General features: G+C 42.6%; 1 protein-coding gene across 3 annotated transcripts in view; it reads left to right on the top strand.

The window, feature by feature from the left end:
• The window catches only part of AGPAT3 (1-acylglycerol-3-phosphate O-acyltransferase 3), a 96,173-nt gene that overhangs the window by 54,382 nt on the left and 17,429 nt on the right, over window positions 1-24,362 (top strand). Inside the window, exon 1 of one of the 3 annotated variants that reach the window (XM_009560894.2) lies at window positions 392-567. The exons of the other annotated variants lie outside the window; for them this stretch is intronic. The gene's annotated coding sequence lies outside the window, so the exon portion shown is untranslated. Of the gene's footprint in view, window positions 1-391; window positions 568-24,362 lie in introns of those variants that run through there. 3 annotated transcript variants of the gene reach the window in all.

Below are 24,362 nucleotides of genomic sequence, written 5' to 3'. Positions count from 1 at the left end.
AGAAAAAAAAAAGAAGTGTTAAGCAGCAGTGCTGAACAGACGTACCTCACCATGCAAGCGAATCCATTTGATTGTAGCCTGGTAATTTGCTGTAAGAAGATTACTGGATTAGAGCAGAAGCTTGGTTTGTCAGCAACACCACCTGACAGTAATATTTATTGAGATGTATTACCTATTTTAAATATTAGTCCGCTTGTGCCCCAATCATACCTATGTTCTTAAGGTAAGCGGGGCTTCATTAATTCAGTGTTTTTATGAAGCCATGTAAAGGAGAGGGCACCTACCTCCTTTTTCCTGCTGTTGAGCAGGCAGTTTTAGGAGCTGCAGCACTTCCAGATTTACCTCAATGTGCTTTTGTCATCATAATCCCTCCTTCATGTCAAGACTGATTTGCTTCCTTAGCCAGGACTTGCATCGTGCGTTTTTGCCGTTCCATTTCTCCTGCTCTTTTTTTTCATTTTATCAATAACAAGTTGGGAAGATGTTGGTAAACCAGTCAGGTATATGCTTGCTAGCTGGAATCTGTACAACGCTCATTGCCCTGGCTTTAGCCTATTATTTGTATTGGTAAGTTGGATTTTGCGCTGTGTCTGCGTTCGTGGCTTGTCCTTTAAAATGCTTTCTTGGGGTGGGCTGGAGGGTAGTGGTCCTTTTGAAATGCTCTTGAAGGCTGATGTACTTACTGGCATGTGGTCAGGGGTTAGATAACTTTCCTTATTCATGTTGGTGCCGTCTTAGTTGTCACGGGACTCAGTTTTGCCGTTGTTTGAGTGTTTGTATGTTTTTATTTGACTGTGAGTGTCATGGCTGAGGGTGCCGTAGGAGGCATTGGGTGAAATGGCGATTGCGTCTTCCAGTTTATTGAGAGCGCTTTGTTTCAACTTCTTTCACTCTTATTTCATGCTTTTGCTTAGTGTTCACATGGCTGTTTGTCTTTGCATGCAACTTGAAAATTAGGCTGTGATAGGCTCGTGATTGATGTGTCTGTGCCTCTGTAGTGTTTTAGGGTGTTTGTGGGACACCTGTGTCTTCAGCAGTTATAAAGAAATGTTTCAAGCAGGTGCAAGTTGGTTCCTTGCCATAGTTGGTTCCTCCATCCCTGCCCAGGAGCTCAGCAGGTTGCTTCCCTTTGGGGATGAGCTGGGACCTGGGAAGGTGGTGGCATGGAGCAGCGGGGACAGGAGCCTGAGCGTACTTGGGTTTTTTTTCTGTACATGGGGCAAAGGGTATGCGTGGGCTTTGGGAAAAGTAAAGGCAGTGCAGGGCTGCCCTAGGTGCCAGGGCTGGCTTCATTTCTACATGTGTCTACATATGCCCAAGACTTTTAGCCAAAAGAAATCTGGGAACTATATAATGTTGTGTCTGAAGCAAACAGCAACTTTTGGAAGCCTGGGTGCGATCTGTTGACTAGTCTTAGTGAAGAAAATTGTGTTGCTTCAGCTGTAAAAGGAAAAGCCTGCTGGAGTTGTAGTTAATATGGCTACAACTGGAAAACTTTCCAAAGGGTATGATGTTGCTGAGAACAAGTCTGCAGAGTAATGTGTGGATTCTTTTGTTTATTTGTTTTATAAAGCAATGAAGAGACAAATAAATGAAAATCTGTGGGGTGATCATCTTGGCTTTGTTTTTGCCAAGTACTTCTTCCACGCAATTACGCTTGTGCTATTTACAAGCCTACAATCCTCAGTGTGAGTACGCACACACTTCTAATATTAATGAGTTTATTTATGTTTAAGCTTTACAGTGAATCTCTGCAGATATGTAAGCTTTCAGCTATACAGGGTGGCAGCTCAAACTAAAACATGCGTGATTACTAGTCTCTTTAGTCCTCAAAACATTCAAGAAAATGGAGAATATGTAAGCAACTTATGTTAAAAAACAGAAATGTGAGCTTAAGGATGTTGACAGCTGTCCTGCTAAATCTTTTTTTTTGCCAAGGAAAGTACATATGGTAGGTGTATACATGAACATGGTGTAGTTTTTAATTAATTATGCATGGATTGGCATAATAATTTGTGTCATATGTAGGTGTAGCATGTAAATCTCTCTTGTTATTCTCCCCTATTCTCCCCCCCCCATTTTGCTCACTCTTAGAATTCTTGACTTGAATCCAGGTCAAATCTGGTTTGTAGGAAAGATTACAATTCTGCACACAGCAGGAATTAACTGGTATTAGGTCAGGTTCTCTTCAACAGCTTCAAGGTTCAGGAGAAAATTAATGACATCATCTATTTGTTTGTGAAAAGAAAGCTCATTCAAACCTCTCTGATTGGATATGGATAAGACATAATGTGAGTACCTTGAAGTGCTTTTTTGGCTTTGTTTGGGTTTTTTTAACTCTTTAATATGATGCTTGAAGAAACTTGATTTTGATAAATATTTTAGTTTATTAATTTTTTAACATGTCTGCTCTGTAGAAAGGAACCAGAAAGACAGTTTTTTTATTTTATGATGATTATTCTAAATGTGTTAATTTGGCTGTTGCAATTCCCTTACAATAGCCTTAGACAGAGCTGGGTGATTAAGATCAGAGATCACCAGTTCAGCAGGGAATCAACTTTGCATATTGAGAGATTAACCCATTTTTTTTTTCGCTTTAATTCCATCTGTGATCTTTTGCTTCTCCTGGATTGGAGCACCCTTATTAGCTTGCTGAACAGGATGTATTTTGGTCACATCAGGGCTAGATTTAGTTTGTACTCTCTAAGGATTTTAAGGAATCGAAGGGTCTGGGTTCCTCTGGGATTTGTGTGGCTCCTTGCAGGGCTGAAGCTGGTTCCCTTGGTACTAGTCTGATGCAAGAACACCACCAACCTCGAAAAGGACCTAGGAAGTCCGTCATTCCGCCTCTACCCACAGGCACTTGATCCCCAGTGGCTGATTTGGATGCCCTTAGCAAACAAATGATGTCAGACTGTGATATGAAAGAGATGTGACTTAACACTCTGAAATTTGGAAGATAAAATGAGACCGACCCATCATTTTGATGCTACCAAAGAGATTAGGAGTAGCAAACCAAATACTCTAAGTAATATTTAAACTTGCATCTGTCTTAAGAGGGATGAACTTGCTTTAAATCAAATCTTGGATTTGCAGAGGTGATAGAGGAAAAAAATTAATCTCTGTCTGAGTTACCTGATAGTTACCTGATGTTTATACTGCAGCTGTGGTGTGATTAGTTTTAAAGGAGGGGAGAAATGCTTGTGAGAGTAGCCATGACAACATAAAGCTCAATGCAGGCTTCAAAAACCGCCTGGGAGATGAAGTGAAAAGTGGAAACTCAAGGCAGTTGGGACTTATTGTTGCTCGAAGTACATTGCCTACCTTTCTGTAGAGCTTCCTTGTTGGCATTTCAAGGAGTAAAGAGGTCTCAAAGTTTTCCTCTGGTCAAATGAGGTCTCAGTGTCCTTTTTCCTATGGAGGTTGTAATTGAGGACTTCTAATTTTACAAGCATTCATTATAAGCATTAAAAAAATATAGAAGAATGTAGTTGGATAGGACCTCAGGAGTGTGACGAGTTTGAGACAGCTTTCAGCAGGGCGTATTTCACAGATAGATTGGGTTGGTCAGGACTTTGTCCAGCTGGGTTTTGAAAATGTCCAAGGATAGAGTTTCCTCAGCCTCTCTGGGCAACTTTTTACAATGCTGAACTACAGTACCTGTGTTGTTAATACAACTAGCAGTACCATTTTTTAATGTCTGGGAAGAGAGAAAGGAAGCCTCGATGAGAAGCGAGCTTTTCTGTTAGTTCCTTTCAGAAGAAGGTCTGCTGTTGGTTAGAAGGTTTTGATCTTGCAGATGATTTTGTTTGGGATCTTTGTGCTGGACCCTTGTGAGCTGCCTCTAGGGGACTGCGTGCCCTGGCAGAACTTGGGCCCCTAATACAGAGAGTATGTCTGTGTTGTCTTGCATGTGCCCAGCGTGGTAACTGCAGGGTGGATCCAGTACTGTTTCCGATTGTACCGGCTGTGTTCAGGTAGTGCAAGCAGATAGAGGGTGAACAGGCAAGAGAAGCTGTGACAGTGGTTGGGCTTTCTGATTTGATGTCCCAAGAAGACTTCATACTGAGGCCAATAATCATATCTAAAATTTTGGGAACTGAGATGCCTTCCTATTAGTCCATGTCCAAAGGTGAGCAATAGGTCATGTTTTCCCAAGGCTGCTTTGTGGGAGAGGCCAGTTCAGAGGTTTGCTTTGCATAGTGAAGTTTGATGGCCTTGAAACCGAAGTAAACCTGGAAGCAGCCCATGGGTTTTCTTTGGTGGCCCTTTTGCCTGGAAAAGAGAGAATCGGACCATATGCAGGTGTCCATGATTTGGCCTTGTCTATGTGATGAGCTGATCTCTCATCCCGTGTTAGGAGTCTGCCGGGACAATAGATGCTGTCAGTGTCTGGAGTTGGTCTCTTTCTCCCTCTTGTCTGGTAGTCTGAAATATATGTTTATTAATTATTGTCGAAAGATCATTCCCCCCACATCACTGTCATGTGTATTCTGCTTGCTGTTGCATAGTCCAGTTTATTTGTAAAACTCAAAATTCTGCCTTCAGCTTCTGGATGTCTAGCAACGATCACAAAGTGCTCACAAGAACTGTCATCCAGGGAAAGACTGAGGAGACAATTGGCTGTGTATATGGGGGTGCTAAGATGATAAAAATGAATACTGTCAGAATTTAGATACCAGGAAAGCATTAACACAGAGGACAGGGAGAACCTTTGCAGGGAAAACTAAGTAGAAATGGTAGTAGGAAATGAAATGCCATTTAAAAAAATGTTGTTCTTTGAAAATAATGACCCTTGTTCAAAATTTTTCTTCAGTAGAAAACACAACTGAAGAAGTGACTTGAAATGACAGAAGGTTGATGGGAACTTGGGTTCTTGGGAGATTACTGTAAAAATAAAACTCAGGCTATTGGAATACTCGTTTATATTTTCCTTCAGGACTAGCATCAAATGCACTTCACTAAATAAACCATATTTCTACTTGGTACACATATTGCTGTGGGGAGAGGAGAATTAAAAACGAAATCTTTATTGTTCTCAAGAGATCAATAATAGAAGCTATACTGCTGAAAATAGATATTTATGTAGAGAAAAGACTAGATATGTCAGGGATATTTTAAGTTTACTATCCCTCTGTGTCTGAGAGACTTGGTTTGACCAGCGGTTGCTTTGCTGGTCCACTGGGAGCAGATGTAATGGGAAGAGACTGATGCATGGAGCAGAGCCGAAGAGAGCTGCACTGGTGTGATGCATGTGTGGATGTGACTTCTTTCCTTCCTGTGCCTAGCAAGTTAGGAAACATAGAGTTCTTACTGGCAATTAGTGAGCTCCTTCTGCCTGACTAAATCCAAGTGTTGTAGTGATGACGTTAACTACGTCTCTCTGATGTGGTAGTATGGTCGTATCTAGCTAGCAAAATGTTGTCAGAACATCAGACTGTCATTTTACTCTGTGGATTCAGCAAGCAGGGGGAAAGATAAAGTAATGAGGATTTCTCCTGATTTATAAATACTGCAGTTGCATGTAGTGAGAGAAGGTAAAGAAGATGCTAAATATACTGACATGGAGGTGGGGAGGGGTGGATGGATGGATGGATGGATGGATGGATGGATGGATGGAAGACTTGTTCATGTTGTGAGTTCAAATGTACGGGTTGCAGGGGGAAGCATGGTAATGTCTGGTCCCCTGTGCTGCTTTTTTTCTGTACTCCTGCCTTAGTCTTTCAGCTCTTCAGCTATCTGCATTTCAAGGCTGAAATCTTCCCCTTCCTCTTAGTGACCTGAGCACTTTCTCATTGAGTTGGGGCATCCTTCCTGCCCTTGGCTCCATAGGAATGTGGGGAGCTTTGTGTTCTCCCTGTGCAGTCCTTGGACTGAACTTACCGGTGACCTCAGTAGTGGCCGTCCCATGTTTCAGGTTTTCTGTTTTGCAGTTGTATGGCTCATTTTGGAAATGTCCCTCCATTCAGGGGAATGACTCTAAGGGACAACTGGGAACCGTGCACTTTTGTCACCGAGGAAACCTTACACTGAACTGGAAACAGGCAATGTTTTCCAAAAGATGCCTTTTTATACAATATTAAACTTGTACTTCTTTAGACCCTTTGCTGTTCTCTTCAGAGTGCCAGATTACTGGTGTTATGAAGTTTGTTTGGGCTATCTAGAACAAAATTCCTAATTTTTTAAAGTCACTGTGGCTATTTACTTTGTTATTTGCCCCTTTGACTAGCTATTATCTGGGTAGTGCTCTGGCCACTCGCAGTCAGCAAACCTCCCTCTTCAGTGAGGCTGGAGGCACTCTGAAATTGTTAGCAACCGGAGTTGTGCAGTTCAGAGCAGGTGACTCAAGAAAGGATGCTCCAGCAAATGTTCTGTAAAATTGTAAATCAATGCATTGAAATACAGAAATACTAAAGCTTCTCACTGAAAAAGTAATATTTTTACCTGCATTTTTTAAAAGAAACAGAACTTTTTATAACCTCATAGGAAAAGAATTTCTTCCTAATATCTAATCTCGGTCTCCCCTCTTTCAGCTTAAAACTATTGTCCCTTGTCCTATCCCTGCATTCCCTGATAAAGAGCCCCCCCCGAGCTTTCCAGATGTTAATTTCAAGTTAGAAGGTAGGACTCAAGGCAATGACAAACTATCTGTGTTACTCTTTAAATATTTGTTAGTGTTTTCCCTGTAGCCTTCATTCATTGCTTAAAAAGTGCTGCTACCGGTACCTAGATCAAATTCTGTTTTATGGTACCAGTTGTAGTTGTAGTAGTTCCAGATATTTGTAGTCATAAAAATGCATTTTCACCCGTGCAGGGAAGCTATCTTAATAGCTTCAAAGAGAATGAAAAGCTTCGAAGGGATATTGAATTACCCTGAAAATCTACTCTGGCTGTATTCTTCTCACTAAAGAGAGTAGAAAGAGCCAGAACGTGTTCAGTTTAAGAACAGCAGTCTGCTGTAAGGGAAAAAAACGAGACATAAGTACCAAGGAAAGTCTGGCCCCATTTAAAATTCAGAGACCTCATTTTCTCCCACCTGTTTTTTATTTGGAGATTGCAAGAGGCTCTTTCCTTTTTTCAACTCCCCGTCTGGTTTTCAATTTTGAATGAACTAGTTGAAATGAAGAAAATGGTCTCGGTACACCTGCTACCTCTATCAAAACCAGAAGTAATTAAGGCAAAGGTCTTTCTTCGCAAGAGGAATTGAAAATGCTTACATTTGAGGGGAAAATGTCAGTATCAGCATTTGCTCTGTAGGAAAAGCTGAAAATAATAGAGCTGATAGATGCAGAATGTGATTTCCTGGTGGTTATCTTGACTTGACCTCCAGTCAGGTGGAGCAGAAGTCCTGAGCTCTTCAAAATTATAGAAGTGCCACTTTTTTTCAGCTATATTGAGAACTCACTGAGAGAACTTATGGCTTCAGCTGTTTCTGTGGTTAATTATGCATTTGTAATAGATTATATAGTAGGTTTTGGTCTTAGTCCTTGCCTTGGTTTGCCCCAGCTCTGCTTGATTGGCAGCTAAAACACAAGCAGTTGAGCTCCCAGTTCCTTCTCCCTCACACCCCAGGGAAGAGGAAGTGGGAAAAGAAGGAGAGACTTGTGAGATGGAAACTAAAACAGCTTTAATGAAACAATGATAATAAAAATAAGAAAAATACTACTAACGAGAAAATCATAAAATATGTAAAAATACATACAAATTGCCCACCCCTGTCTTCGATGGCTGTGTCACCACAGGTGCTGCTGAGCAGGCATGGGGAAAGATCCCGGGCTGGACAGTGGCAGGAGGGAGCTGGTCTCAGGAACCAGACTTCAGAAATACGTGGATCCAGGACCACGGCAAAAGGACTTTGGCTACTGAAGAAGAGAGTGTGACCATTGTGTCCCCTCGATTTTACACTGAGTATGAGATATATGGCATGAAGTACTCCATTGGTCAGTTTGGGGTCACCTGGCCTGTCTGTCCCTCCCTGTACCTGGGTTTCTTTTTTGCCTCTTTGACTTATGGTGTCCAGCACCACAAGGATGGCCTTGGTTTCTATAGGAATAAGTATAGGCAATGGCCTTTCCTAATACCAGTGCCCCATGTTATCACTTCTAGAGAGAAACAGTCTGAAAAGCATGCAGTTAGCTTTCAGAAAATGAAGTTACTTGGATTGTGATGTAGCTGAAGTCAGAAAATTGATTAGCTCAAACAAAAACATTCTTCCATAGTTTTAAGGAACTGCAATGTGCTTAGTTTTTTAAAATGTTGGGCCCCTCGCTGTAAGAAGGATGTTGAGGTCCTGAAGCGTGTCCAGAGAAGAGCAACGAAGCTGGTGAAGGGGCTGGAGAACAAATCTTACGAGGAGTGGCTGAGGGAACTGGGGTTGTTTAGCCTGGAGAAGAGGAGGCTGAGGGGAGACCTCATTGCTGTCTACAACTACCTGAAAGGAGGTTGTGAAGAGGAGGGAGCTGGCCTCTTCTCCCAGGTGACAGAGGACAGGACAAAGGGAATGGCCTCGAGCTGCACCGGGGTTCAGACTGGACATTAGGAAAAATTTATTCAAAGAAAGGGTCCTCAGGCACTGGCAGAGGCTGCCCAGGGAGGGGGTTGAGTCACCATCCCTGGAGGTATTTAAAACACAGGTAGATGAGGTACTTAAAGATGTGGTTTATTGGCAGATAGGTACGATTGGCCTCGATGATCCTGGAGGTCTTTTCCAACCTGATGATTCTATGATTTCCTGATTCTTCTAAGTTGAACTGAAAATCCTGGCTTGTATTTCTGCCTCACAATATGTACGTATGTTGTTACTTTGGCCCACCTTCATATTAACTGAAGGGGGAGTTTGTAGGGCTGAGGCTGGGGCAGCGTGGCGGCAAGGCAGGCTCCTGCGCATCAGCCCTTGCTCTCCGAGACCCTCCTGGCCTGTCACAGCCACGAGAGCTGTGTCAGCACCTGGGCTGTGTGGTGCAACAGTGGCCTCCCAATATTCAAGGTGTTTTCACAGCAGTAACAGTAACCTGCAGAAAGAGCAAGAGTAGGAGAAAACAAGGATCTATCACAGACGGATTTTCTGTAGGCTTTGTGAAAGTTAAATGCAAGGCAAGAAACGACACCAAGCCAGTTAAAGATCACAGAATCACAAGGTTGGAAAGGACCTATTGGATCATCGAGTCCAACCATTCGTAACACTCCCTAAACCATGTCCCTAAGCACTTCATCCACCCGTTCCTTAAACACCTCCAGGGAAGGTGACTCGACCACCTCCCTGGGCAGCCTGTTCCAGTGCCCAATGACTTTTACTGTGAAGAATTTTTTTCTGATATCCAACCTGAACCTCCCCTGATGGAGCTTCAGGCCATTCCCTCTTGTCCTGTCCTCTGTCACTTGGGAGAAGAGGCCAGCTCCCTCCTCTCCACAACCTCCTTTCAGGTAGTTGTAGAGAGTAATAAGGTCTCCCCTCAGCCTCCTCTTCTCCAGGCTAAACAACCCCAGCTCTCTCAGCCGCTCCTCATAAGACTTGTTCTCCAGCCCCCTCACCAGCTTTGTTGCTCTTCTCTGGACACGCTCCAGAGCCTCAACATCCTTCTTGTGGTGAGGGGTCCAGAACTGAACACAGTATTCAAGGTGCGGTCTCACCAGTGCTGAGTACAGAGGGAGAATAACCTCCCTGGACCTGCTGGTGACCCCATTTCTGATACAAGCCAAACAAAAAGATAGAACAGAACAGAATGTTTCAGTTGGATGGGACCTACAATGATCACCTAGTCCAACTGTCTGACCAATTCAGGGCTGACTAAAAGTTAGGAAGGGCATTGTCCTAATGCCTCTTGAACACTGACAGGCTTGGGGCATCAATCACATTTCTAGGAATTAGGAAGAATTACTTTTTGTCTGTCTTTTTTGGAAAAAGTATATATGAACTGTTCATTTTAACCTTCCTGTTACTCAGTATTTGGTAGACTATGTCTTGGCTCAACAGGAAGAATTCAACTGGCATCAGTTAATTTTGTGGAAAGCGAAGAATCTTGGTATCTTGCCACACTGACTGAAAAAAGGATGCATGCTTCTGTCAAAGTGCAAATATTATCACAGACCTGTGGGATCACAAATATTCTGTAGCGATTGCATAGCTGTGTAAACTCAGTGGGACTCAATAAATAATGAGCTGATTTGAGAAGAACATAGGGTATTACCACCCCAGCCTTTTGACATTGTAAACTGTGGTTTCCCCTTCCCACCCTTTCTTTGATTATAACGCTAATTTGCTGCAGACCATTTTTTTTCGAAATACTAGCCTAACTAATAGGTTAAAATGAAATTCTATCAGGCTAACCATTGCTATCCTGGAAATTGCTGATATGTCCTGTGCACGATTTTTTTATATATATATAAAATTATAGAAGGTTTTTTATATATTTATATGTATGTATATTGTTTTTTCTCTAATTTGTGTTTACATCTATATATAAGCAAAGTGATTTTTCAAAACCATGTTTATGTGGAATTTTGCCCTACTCTACTGAGACTGGTAGCTGAGAAGTGTTGTTTGGGAGTGTCAGTATGGTACTAACCCACCAAATCTACAAGACCTCCAGAGCATCCACAGCATGAGCGCTAAACTTAGCTAAAAGAGGTCATTGTCTCCACCCCCACCTCTTTCCAGGGAGCAGCATGTTGCTTTTTGCCACCCTGTGCAGAGGTCCTCTGTCATGGGACCCAGCCACAGGTATGTGTGTTTTCAGCCACTTAATCTTGCTGCTGCCTAATGGAGAGGTATTTTATATCAATTATTTTCTGTGTGAGAAGGAGGGCTCTTGGCTCCTCCTGAGGCTTAAAGGTGGTGATAGTGGTATTAGAGCAGATCTCTGGACAATTGTAGACTGTTTCTCCTCTGTCCTCCCCCCACTTTAGCCAGTGGAGAGCCAGAAACCTTAAAACTATGTCAATGTGGCACTACACACAGACTGATAAGTCACAGCTTCGTCAGAGAGCATGAGTGACACAAGCAGATAATCAACAGGTGACTGTAAGGACGTGCTTTACCTCTGCAACATCCTGAAATTGAACTTTGCTGTTAAGGAAAAGCTTTCCTATGCCTGTGTTATAACTTTGAGAGTAAGACAGAAGCATGTAGATACTGTGCTTGTTAGAGGTATGTTGGCTTAATTTTCATGATTAGCATTCAAAACTGCTTATATGTCTTGTGATGCTGGTGGCAGTTTTATTCATTGCAAGTGCAATGGTGAAACGATGTGTGAGCTGCTGCCAGGCTATGCAGAGCTGTTGACTCTCACAAGTATTTGCTCCCTTGTATACAGGGGTGGAGAGATACACAAGTGTTTACCAAAGGTGTCACTGAAGTCCTTTCTTAGGTATCACTGATGAGTGACCTGGCTGGGAAAAGAAAGGCAGCATTTAGCACCAAGAGCATCCCAGTACTGTTTGACAGGCATTACAGGATTACCCATCATCTGCTGCACTTGAAATTGGGCGGGAATCCCTGCTGTTGCACTTGGGAGTGAAATTGCAGAAAGCACTTAGCAAGACAAAAGTATTTGGCTCTGGTATAGTGGACCTGTTGGAGTGTGCTGAGTTGTCCAAGAGCTTCTCCTAGGCTGCTTTTGCTCTCAAAACCTGTGCAAGTGGGAAGCTTGACAGCGTTCTTCAGAATTTGGGGTTGACTTACAAACTGAATACCAGATGGGCAGGAGATGCCTGTAGTGCTGTGCACAATGGTTGAATGGCATAAATCTGCTGTGGCACGCAGTGGGAATCTTGCACAGGTCTGGGAAGTTGCTGGGGTGTGTAACACAAAAAGCAGAGTATAGTGTGAGGGAAAGAATAGGGAACTGAGAAGCTAGCAAAGATTAGCACCCTGCTTCTCCCTTTATGGGGGCAGGAGCTTCGGGGTTTTATCTAAAGTGGCATTGGAGGGTGAATAGCTGCCTTGAAACAAACAGAAAGGTCGAGGGGAAGTTTGAGAGCTCCCGGGAGAAGAAGCAAGGCTGGCAGAAGGGGTTTGACAGCCGTTTCTGAGTCACATTTAATTGTCTGTCTGGAGGCATGAGGAATTTGCAAAGCAGGATAATTGTTCCTATTTATTTCTTAAAATATACGGAATGCAACAGTGTTCTAGCTCATGTGTTTCAGCGTAAAATGTCTTGTTGTGGGCTGGTATTTTCCCCTCTTCTTATCCTTTTTTAAGTTGCAGTCTTGCTTATCTTCTCCTCCTCCATGTAAGAGCTAGGGAGATCTGTTCCTTCTGTGTCTTGCCACGCTGACAGGCTGCTGGGAGCACAGCTCCTTCTTGCCCTGGGTCGATAGCTAACATCTCCGTGCATGACTGCGTTGGGGAGGTAGTGTTTGGGTGGTTAACTTCTGTAGCGCTGCGAAGAGCAGCAAACACACAGCTCTGTGTAGCCCCCAGGAAGTGCAGTCAGCTCTGAGGAGGAGTGTGGGACCCCTGTTTGCACTCCTGGGTTCCTGGCACCCTTTAATGGGGAAGCGGGTACATTACAACGCAGATGTTAATTACAGAATCACAGAATGGGTTGGGTCGGAAGGGACCTTAAAGATCATCGAGTTCCAACCCCCTTGCTTTGGACAGGGACGCTTCCCACTTGATCAGGTTGCTCAAAGCTTCATCCAATCTGGCCTTGAACACCTCCAAGGATGGGGCATCCATGACTTCTCTGGGCAACCTCTGCCAGTGCCTCACTACCCTCACAGGAAAAAAATTTCTTCCCAATAGATAAACTAAATCTCCCCTCTTTCAGCTTAGACCTATTCTCCCTCATCCTGTCACTGCACTCCCTTGTAGAGCCCCTCCCCAGCTTTCCTGTAGGCCCCCTTTTAAGTACTGGAGCCACCTTTAAGTCCTGCAGTTTAACTTGTGTTTTAACTTAGCTCTGCTGCAGTAAGGCTTATTGAAGTGCAGTTTCTTTTTGGTTCAGCAGACCAGAATTGTAAAGCTCTAATTTTTTGCCCCTAACTGTTGGATTTCCCCTTTCCATTAACGATGAAACCAAAAGTAATATGTGTCTTCCTGCATTTGGTTTTCAAAATGAGGCTAATTGTATGCCATGTAGAACAAGGTAAGTTATGGGGTTTTGTTGTTTTTTTTTGTTTATTTTCTCTTGATAACAAGCAGGTCAAAGAAAGAACTTGAGTTCAAATGCTTGTACTTGGGTAAATGTTTGTAATCACTAATATTCATTTTAGGACAAGATTTATTAAGACTGCATTCTACAAGGACTCTCCCAAGTTTCTGTAAATATACATATACCTACAAAACCCTTCTGTGTCTATGAGAAATAAGGCAGACTTGCAGAACTTGCAAATTACTAGCTAATCTAAATTTAAGATGCAATTAAGATTTTCTAATCATAATTTTAGGAAAAATTATCTTTGTGTGTTTTCTATTCTGAAGCAAAAGTGTTAGACTGCAGACCAAACAACAAATGATGTGGGTCTATACAGGGGAGAAATGGCACCCAAACATCTACAAGCTGTTGCAAATTACATACCATAATAGAAACTGCTCTAAGTATTAAACCAAGAGGCAGTATTTGTCTTCCTGAAATAAAAACAAGGTGCACGCATGTGCAACCAGGCTCACCAGGAAGCTCAACTGAGAATCCTGCATTGCTTTGCAAGTACAGTGATGGCGTTTTGTGGAAAAACGGATGGCAACCTACTTCAGTGATGCTCAGCCATGATATGGACATTGCCTGGGCTGGTTTTACTGAGTGAACGCATGACAGAATCTGTCTGATTTCCTTGTTGGGAACAGCAAGTCCTTATGAAAACACCGTTACCCTCTTCATTCATAGAGGTACTTGCAGTGAGGGATCAAGCTGTGTTTCCTTGTCTTGGTGGCCTGGCAGCCAGCGGCTTTCTAAGCAAGTCGGGATTAATTTTGGTCACCAATTCATTTATTTAAATAGAGGCAGAGTTAGCCATGTATGCTGAGGAGAAATGGAATTTGTGCACACTTGTGCTCCTTTGGTTTGTATGTACTGAGTACGATAAAAGGAAATGGTTGAAATTAGATTTGGAAAACAGCCATTTGAATATTTTTTTTTGTGTTTTCAGCTGTAATATTGTAGCAACAAGTTAGAAAAATAGTTTTCATCTCTAGCAGAGGCATAAGCGCAGTACTCTCCACAGCTAGCGAGGAGACTTACTCATGTCAGTGACCCATCGTTTAGAACAAGGAAGAGGGAAAGCTGTCCCTCATATGCAGTGCTATGTAGTATCAGGAGCTGTGTAATCCCCTTCTGTTTCCATCAAATTGTTTGAATGAGGGTTTTTTGCTTTGTTTACATATTCGGTGGTCTTCAAGCTACAAAATACAATTTAAACAACTTGTTATCTTGATTTATCTTTTTTTAGAGCAACCCATATCACGTTAGGAAGCTGACCTAGATTTTAAAAGTGAGAAGGAGCACTGCGGCTGATGTCCTGCTAGGGTGTGGACCTCTTATGGATGCCCTTCATAGTGCAGTGGGGGGCTGTGTTGCTGTGGCAGAAGATGCCCCGAGTACATAAAGGCCTCCCCGCAGTCGGACTGTGCCTTAGTGTAGCATTAGTGGAGTGAAGGGATGACTTTCTGTGGTCTCTTTCCAATGAGGCTTGCTGGTATATGGAAAGTATTCATCTATGCATTTTATTTTGTAACTTATTATTTCCTAAAGTTTAATTGGTAAACTTAGTTTTTTATTAATAAAGATTTGTAGAGTGGAGGAGGCATGAATTAGTGTTTTTGTTGCGGTTGTGTGCTCCTCATGTAGTTGTTATTATTCTGAGTGACCATCACATAGTGCCTGGAGTTAATGCCTACACTTTGCCTGTGGCGGGAGAAAATGAAGTGACTACTTTAGGACCTTTCATTCTGTGTGCCTGTTAAAGGATGATAAATGTCAGAGCAGTGTGCACAGCTTTTTTTTGGTTGTTTGGGGTTTTTTTTAACCTTGAGGTATTTGCATCTCATTACGATGACGAGTCAAGCAAAAGGCTTTCTGGTTGATGGAAATAGACTAATCTCATGAAAAATCTCTACAGATACTGAGTCAAACTTATTGACGCTAGTGCAAGTTTCTTTGAAACTTGTAGGTCAAGACCAAAATAATGACTATATTTCAGATAGATAGTGGTGACAGTCTTTTACTCTGGACCTTTTCTATAAACTGGCTGTGGTGGTGTTTCAGTGCCAAGACTGACAATATTTCAAGGAATAACTTTACATCCAATTTCATGGTGGTAATATTTTTTTCTTTTTGAGATCATATTCCTAGATCTCACAACTCAAACAAATTTGCATCTTTGGGATCTAGGTTTGGCTAAAGGTCTCTTTCCATGAAGTTGAATTTTAAAAAATCACGACAAACAGGATTTTTAATCAACTCTGAATCAGCCTTGCATTTCATGAGGTATGTGCAGGGAAATTAGACCTATATTGTGTGAAAAACTAAGTTAATCTTCTTGTCATGCTTAGATTTGAAAGTCTAGGTCTGTAGTAGACAGTTCGTAATGCTATGTGGGATGTGATTGAATAGTTGTCTATTTTTACAGCATATCTGGAGAGTCCTTAGTACAGACTGTTCAAATGGATACCAGAACTGTTGTTCTACCTTATTTCCTTTTATTTGCTTATTAGCTGTACTGACTCACTGCTGTTGATCTTAGCTATGTTTTCTGGCCTACTTAGACAGCTGTGGTTGCCCTTGGTTCTTCTAAAACCATACTTCTAAAATATAACAGGCCTGAGTGGAGATGGCTTTTAGTGGTGCCATGTGAAAGTAGGCAGGAGCCTTAGTATGCTTTTTTGAAGTCTTGGATTGGTTCATTAGCCCTCGTTAAATTCTCTGTGTGTTGGTTTTGTATGGCTTCTGCATCATGTGGGTTCAGGTCCCAAATTCCTCATCCCAGAAAGAGATGTGATAGGGTGCAAGAAGTAGAAGACCATTAATTACCTACTTCCTGAATATTGTCCTTCATCAAGGGTATTTGCTATGAATATATCATTACATTTCTGAAAACTAGATAGTCACTGCGTTTTTATCTTTTCTAGCTAAAAGTATTGTATATTCTGCAAGGAAAAATTAATTCTTAAATGTGACTGAGGTAATTACTTCTAAGCATTGAATGCAACTTGTAAGATGATCCAATGTAAGAAGGCTGCAACTCATAAGAAGGTCTAATGCAAAAGAAAAAAGACTAACCCTATAACTCGGGGACCAAGAGTGGGAGAGGAGAAAAAAAGAGGTGGTTGTAGAACATGATCTAACCTGTCACAGTGACACAAGGCTCAGCTTAGTTGTTTCACTTGGTGCAAGTGGACACATGTTTAAATATACACATATTTTTACCCTCGGTCAGAAAATGTTGGTGTGTGCCAGCCCACAATGCTTTGTGTGTAAAGCAGTTTTTAGCTAATAACATCATCGCTGAGCTTGAGCACCCAGTCTGTTCACCACACCTGGCTCACTGTGATTTCTTCTTCTTCCCAAAGATCAATTTGGTGCTCAAAAGAACCCGTTTTTTTGTTGGTAGAAGATATGAAAGCAAAAACGATGGAGATCCTCAACAGCCTTTCAGAAAATAATCTGCAGAATTGCTTTGAACTTTGGTAGGATCGTAGGCTGCTGTGTGCAACTCAGAAGGAACTCTTGAAGGTGATTGTAGCTGATTTTCTTAATTTGTTAAATAAAGGGAGTTACAGGCACGGTCGTGGGTTTTTTTGTGTCAGACCTTGTAGATTTGTGTGGTATGTCCCATGAATGTCCAGGGAAATAATCTGCTGCCCCTGTGGAAGTGTAGTACTTTTGAGGAATGCTAGGACAACCAGACTGAGACCTGTACTTTTATTTAGCCACCAAATGTGTATGTATAGGCAGTGGCATCAAAACCTTCCCTTCATATCTGTGCCTTAACTGTTAGGTAGCTTGTGATTTTAGCAGCTGCTTTTAAAAGAGAAGTGGCCGGAGTCGAGTCATCTGAGAAATGTGGAGAGTAGAAAACATACTGAGAGAAGAGGCATTTTCTTCAGCTCCTGGCTGCTGCTCTTTATACCTGTCCTCCACATATATACTAAGCAGCTCATGGAACAGATAATTATTACTCTGAATAAAATAGTTTTTAATTTTCTTTGTGTGCTTTTGATGATCAGAATTTTTATAGTAGTCTGAAAAATGCTGAGGAAACTCTTGATGAGATATGGCCAACAAAATTCCTTTCGTACTGCTACTGATTTGCAACATTATTTGCCTTTCTTCCTAGACAGGGCTTGCCAAGTTTGTGCAGACATCAAGGAAGCTTACAAAGCTCAGTCTGAAAAAGTGTTTTAAAATATGATGGTAAAAGATAGAATTCAGTATAGTAAGGGTTTCACTGAATTCCTCAACTAGAAAATATGAGGAAGGCAAAATACTAGAATTCAAGGTGTAGACAATGCGTTCAGAGCAAAAGATGCCTGTCATTGGTTTCATAAGTGGAGATATATATGGAATTGTGGAGTGGAAGCAGCTGGAAAATGGCAACAGTGTGCTCATAAAAACTGAAGGCAAAAGGCTAGAGAAGTAAGTACTGGCTGCTGCAGTGTTTGTTGTTGTCTAACACATTAATAATAACTGGGTTAGAATATTAGAATCAGTGGACCGATTTCTAATTTCATGCTCATGTTGATGCAAACTGTATGAACTTCAGGGGAATTGTACACACATGACAGTCATAAATTAATTAAAACTTGAAGTTTGAACTGGAAATGCTATAGTACAGGGTGATTAATGGCTTAATTTTTAATTTTGAGTTCATAAATAACTAAGTTTCATGAAATGGCTGTAATGTGTTTAATGCATGTTCTGCATCTGTGGTTTTCTAACCTGGTTTCTTAATGAAATGAGGCTGATGCAATCACACTATCTCTGCCATTTTCCCTTCTGTTGGCTTTTGAACTTGGTGGCACATTTCAGTGACACTTAACAGAGAGATAGAAGTCTCAAAGCAGTTTATTCATTAGGACTTCTGTGAATATAGAAAGCTGGGTAAAGGGAAAAGGTTGTTCCTTCTACTGAGAGGTATGCAGTAGATTTTGGGTGCTAGAGAATCCATGTGAACATGGAGGCTCAAGGTACGACTCTTTACCCAAGAAAGCTGTAGGACATCGAACTTCTTGCCCTTTAATTGAGAAGTGTATGAATAAGGGAGGAAGCCCAGAAGAGTGCAGAACATTTAAGAACTTTTTCATCGGAGAAGGTAGAGATCAGTTCTATGGGGGGGGCATTCTCTGATCATAAAGTCAAACAATCCTACAAGGTAAGGCATCAAAAGGCAGTGACAGTGTGCCACTTCATTTGAGCTGGGTTTTGTACTAGTGGTGTCTCACAGCATGGCTGTGAAAAGCAGGCACTTGGTGAAGATATGAAAGCAGGGAGAGTACTAAGGTTGTTTGCTGTTCTCAGTGTGGCTGCACAGGAGGAACTGGAGGTTTTGGGGTGAAAGGTCCATGTTGTGAAGTTACAAGGTGCTTTAGGAAGAAAAGGAGGGAAAAGGGATTTTTCCAGCAGGTCTTTGTATATTCACATGATATGGGTATATTTTAAAGAAATTAAAAATTAATAGTACCAAGACTTGCTGTCTTAAGCTAGGGCGGACGTTTATTTGCTTCCTAGACACTTTGCTTAGCTGATCTTAATAGATGCGTCAGATGCAGAAGCATTGCTTCTTCTTGTTCCAGCAAATTCTGATTCCCACATCCTCTTCCCAGCCTGACTACGAGATTCAACAAAAGAGGTGCTGACCGCCTTTTGCCTATTTGCCTGTCCTTGAATTGCCTGGCTATCCTATGTGGGTAGGAATGCAGAATAATAAAGAATTCCTGGGTTAAGATTAACTTCTAATTGTCTTAAAAGTCAAATACAATTAAGTGAGGGGTTGGCAAAAGGGATGCTGGCAGGTTCTATATCCATCATTGAAACTGGAAGGATCAGACAAAATGACTAACCTACTTTTCAGTTGATCTCCGTCTGTTTGGAGAGGAAGTGCAAGTGAACCAGCTATGCCTTAACGGAGCAATTGGGCAGATGCTGTCCTTGAGAGGTGCTGGAGATGAACCAGCTATGCTTTGGCTCCTGTTTTCTTTGACCTGTAGCAATACTGGTAAGACTTGTAGTCCTCGGATGCCCAAGGTGGCAGCAAGCCCAGGTGCCGGCACATGAGACGGCTGTGCTGTGTTGTTTGCCAGAGCTGTGCAGCTCTGGAGTCCACCAGAGTGAGATGGTGCCCAGCTTGTGGGGCACAGCACTGGTGCATGAGTGATAAATCCTGTTTTCCCGTGTGTACCAAAGCTGGAGAAGCAACACACTGCAATGTTTCCAGCTTTCTGTCTGGTAAAAATGAATGTGTTCTCCTGGTTCTCTAATTTGGCAATGTCCTTAATGTAAGGGACAAATACTGGAGTGCTCTATGCTGTGCTCAAAGCAAAGAGGCTGTGGAAGTGCAGCCAAACCATTTTATTTGAAGATAATACTTGACGTTTCTATTCTTCCTCATGCCTTTTGGATGCACTTTGGGCCTTCCTCCGGAAGGGTCCAAGCTGTGCACTGATAGGCAGTAAGGACTTGGTTGAGGAGTGTGATAGACGCAGATATCAGCAAAGCTGCCTGCACATGGCTGTATGGAAGGCAAATAGGAATTCAAGACATAGTTGTTTGAGGATAGAGAAATGGAAAAAGTTCTTTTCTGGTTTGTTTCAACTGTTTTCTGAGAGAGACCAGATGAAGTTTATGACTCTGATCTTGGAAGTAAAGAACTTGCTGTTTAATGTTTGGTTGTACTTAATACAGTGACTATTATTCTTGGAGCTACTGAAAAACACCTGAAAGACAACACATGTTTATAAAAGGAAGGTCCTGGCTGATGAACTTAATTTCCTTCTCTGACAAGGTTACCCACCTAGCTGACCAAGGAAAACCAGTTGATGTAATCTTTCTGGATTTCAGTGAGGCCTTGGATACTGTCTCTCACAGTATTCTCCTAAACAAAATGTCCAGCATCCAGCTGGATCAACACATGATGCAGTGGGGGAACAATTGGCTGATGGGTTGGGCTCAAAGGGCCATAGTGAATGGGTTTACATTGGGCTGGTGATGAATCAATAGTAGAGTTCCACAGAGTTCCATCTTAGGACCAGTACTCTTCAATATCTTCACAAATGATCTGGATGCAGGACTTGAGGGTTTACTAACCAATTTCAGTGGTGACCCGAAACTGAGGGGAGCTGTTGACACTCTTGAGGGCAAAGAGTCGACAAGAGGGATCTGGACAAATTAGAGAGCTGGGCAGTTGCCAACCACGGGAAGTTTAGCGAGGACAAGTGTCTAGTTTTGCACCTGGGACACAGCAACCCTGGATACACATACAGACTGGGGAGTGAGAGGCAGGAGAGCAGCCCTGCAGAAAGGGTTCTGGGGCTTCTGGTCAACGGCAAGTTGAACATGAGGCAGTAGTGTGCCCTGGCAGCCAAGGAGGCCAACCGTGTCCTGGGTGCCTCAAGCATGGCATTGCTAGCTGGTTGAGGGAGGTGATCGTCCCACTCTGCTCCACACTGGTGTGGCCCCACCTTGAGTACTGGTGCAGTTTTGGGCACCACAGTATTAAAAGAATATCAAGCTTTTGGAGAGTGTCCAGAGGAGGCCACAAAGCCTGCGAAGGGTCTAGAGGGGGATTCGTATGAGCAACAGCTGAAGTCACTTGGTCTTTTTAGCCTGGGTAAGAGGAGACTGAGTGGGGGACCTCATAGCACTTCGCTGTTTCCTCACAAGGGAAGAAGGAGGAGCTGATCTCTTCTCTCTGGTGACCAATGATAGGACCAGAGGGAATGGCAGGAAGATGTGCCGGCGGGGGGGGTCAGGTTGGATATTAGGAAAAGGTTCTTCACTCAGAGGATGATGGAGCACTGGAACAGTTCCCCAGGAAAGCAGTCACGGCACCAAGTCTGATGGTATTCAAGAAGCATTTGGACAATGCACTTAGACATGTGGTGTAAATTTTGAGGTTGTCCTATGCAGGGATAGGAGTTGGGCTTGGTGATCCTTGTGGGTCTCTTCCAACTGCGGTCATTCTATGATTCTCTAACTTCAAGAAAGTGCCAGTGGAAAAAATAAATGAACCCATTGCTGTGTTAGGGAGTCAAACGCTGAATACCATGATGTTGTGGTTTAGCCCCAGCTGACAACAATGCACCATGTGGCCACTCGCTCTCTTCTCTCCCACCTTAGTGGAATGGGGAGGAGAATAAAAAAGAAAGGGTAAAACTTGTGGGATGGGATAAAGACAGTTTAGCACAGCAAAGGAAGAGAAAAATAATGATAACAACAATAACAGTAAAAGAATATACAGTGAATGGTGAATATACAGTGAATGGTATACAGCAGAACTGCTTACTGCCTGGAAAGCCACTGCCTGCCTCACTCCCAAGGAGTAATTCCTCCTGCAGCCAGCTCTTCTAGTTAAATACTGAGCATAGTGTCATATACTGTCAAATATCCCTTTGACCAGTTGGGTTGGCTGTCCTGGCTGTGTCCCCTCCCAACTTCTTGTGCATGTACTGCCTTACTTTTTGTAAAAATTAATCGGAAGTCCCTTCAAGAGGATTAGAAGTAAGATAAGCCCTTCTGTTCTGTCTGAGAAACTTCCTGCTGGAAACCAGAGCAGAAATTTTAATGGAAAACCCCTAGTGTTTATGACTGTTTTTCCTTGCAACTAATGTACCCGTATCTCTAGGGTTGAGATAGGTTTTCCATCCCACTTACTTGCATCCTCTCCCTGGTCACGTGGGTAAAACCACAGGGTGGCTCGTGGTGTGTTCCCTCTATATCCTTTCTCTTGAGCAGAAAATTGTTTGCTCCCAAAAGCTGAGATACTGGTCTGTACAGGTGGGGAACTGGGCATACTATGAGTTGCTGGACCTTCAAGGACAGTTTTTCCACTGCCAAGATGCAGGCCTATAGGAAGAAAGAGAAAGTGATCAAGCAGCTCGCTCGGAGATGTAGATCAAGTGATTGTCGGTAGTTCTGCCTCTTTCTTCTGTCTTCATTATGACCCTGGTTCGCTGTCATCCCTCACTAAGTGAACTGATTTTTTTTTGTGTATTTCTTTTTCTGTATAGGAGCAATTGGTACCAGCACAGGTTGGTTCTCTGGTTCAGCTGCAGTGCCTGTTGCTGGGCTTGAGGTAGCTGCAGTTCTTGTCGTGAAGATTGGGCTAGCCACTGTGCCTGCCAGTCTTTCTTCCCTCTTGTCCGCCCTTGTTTAATGTCAAGCAGTATTTAGCTAGTCAGGGCCTAGCACCGTGCAGTAAGTTATTCCTCCTTGGAATAGCCACAGCATTTTCCTTTCAAATAGTCTACCACTTCATCAGGGTCTTATAGTTGTTTGGGAGTGACGTTCCAAACCATTGGAGGTGAGGAGTTTTCCAGATACCTGCACGTATTCTCCCACAGGCCATGCCACCCAAACGGCGTGGCCAGCAGGACCCGGGAGATGATTCTGCACCAGCACTGGTGAAAACGCAGCTTGAATACTGTGTTCAGTTTTGGCCCCCTTGCTGTAAGAAGGACATTGAGGTACCGGAGTGTGTCCAGAGAAGAGCAATGAAACTGGTGAAGGGGCTGGAGAAGAAGTCTTATGAGGAGCGGCTGAGGGAACTGGGGTTGTTTAGCCTGAAGGAGGCTGAGGGGAGACCTTATTGCTCTCTACAGCTATCTGAAAGGAGGTTGTGGAGAGGTGGGTGTTGGTCTCTTCTCCCAAGTGATAGGTGATGGGATGAGAGAGAATGGCCTCAAGCTGCTCCAGGGTAAGTTTACATTGGACATCAGGAAAAATTTCTTCAAAGAAAGGATTTTCAAGCACTGTCAGAGGCTGCCCAGGGAGGCAGTTGAATCACCATCCCTGGAGGTGTTTATAAAAAGCGGGTAGATGAGGTGCTTGGGGACATGATTTAGTAGAAGACGGGTACAGTTGGAGTTGATGATCTCTAAGGTCTTTTCCAATCTAATGATTTTATGATTCTGTGACTGTGCAGCCTCAAGGCAGATTTCTGGCTGATGTTCTTTAAAACAAACAAAAAAAATGCAATCATAAACAAGACTTGAACGTTCAGGAGATGTAGCAAGCAATAAGACCATGCTGGCTTGTGCTTCCCAAGGATGTTCAGACATTTCAAGAGCTGTTGTAGCCAGCCCGAGGAAGAATGGAGAGGTGAAAGAGCAGGGGGAATTATTCCCCCATCTTCCCTGTAGATTGGATGAGATTATTAATAAATCCAAAGTGAAATTATTAATACTAGGAAGAATGTTTACTAGGAAGAAAATTAACTCTGTCCCAGCCAAAATCGGCCCACATGGCTACCTTTCATACATGTGAACGCTGGTGTAGTGTTTTGGCTGTATGAGACACCTATACCCTGCAAACACTGCGCGAGGGGAGAGGGAGAACTGCCCCGTTTGTTTCTTTTTAAATACAAGTCTCTGCTTCCCAACAGCTGTTCTTAAAATAATTTATTAGTGAAAGAAGTATTTCTTCCATTCTTAAAGGAAAACACTAAGAGAATTTAGGTTATTTATCATAAGCTTCAGTACTGGCTGCTTCAGCTTGCTTTGCTTTCTGTGGTAGGCACAATAGTGGCTCTGTTGAAAAGACTTCCTTTTTCCTCTGCAATGTGGTTCTGAAGTGGGAAGATTACTAATGATGCAAATAGTTTTTAAATTGTGTGAAAGCTAGACACTCTGTACCTTGGAAGGCATTTCCTTTTTTACATCAGACGGTAGAAAACAAGTTTTCACAAATAAAACTGCTCTTGAGTTTTATAAATAGCACCAGATTTTAAGCAGGTGGGAAACAAAAATGATTTGATTCCTCACAGCTGGCATACACTTTATTTTTGGGCATCAGGAACTTCTGCATCACCTTTGGATTCTTGACTTATCAGAAGTATTTGTTACCATCTACTGGTTGTTCTGGTCATTTGCAACACTAGCAAAGACAAAGCGTATTTGGCTGTGGCAGGAGATTAGGGTCATGCTTTTATTTTTCGAGTAAAGTGTTGAAACTGTGGCTTGACATCCTGGTTGGCCTGCATGTAGGGCTTCTAATACTCAACAGGCCAAAAAGATAAGTGCCAAATCAAGCGTTTGGAATAAACTCAATCTGGAGGCTTGTTAAATACATTTTGTTGGGTTAACTTTGTCCTGGCATGATTTGTATTGGGTCAGACTTGACTGTCTTAAGTTACTATGACTTTCTGCTGCTTCATACATCACCCATCTTCCTGCACCTGGTGTAAATACGGCACGTGCTCCAGGTTAAGTG

The sequence above is a fragment of the Cuculus canorus genome, chromosome 1, assembly GCF_017976375.1.
Source record: "Cuculus canorus isolate bCucCan1 chromosome 1, bCucCan1.pri, whole genome shotgun sequence".
Lineage (NCBI taxonomy): Eukaryota > Metazoa > Chordata > Aves > Cuculiformes > Cuculidae > Cuculus > Cuculus canorus.
This window is presented reverse-complemented; position numbering and strand designations above follow the sequence as displayed.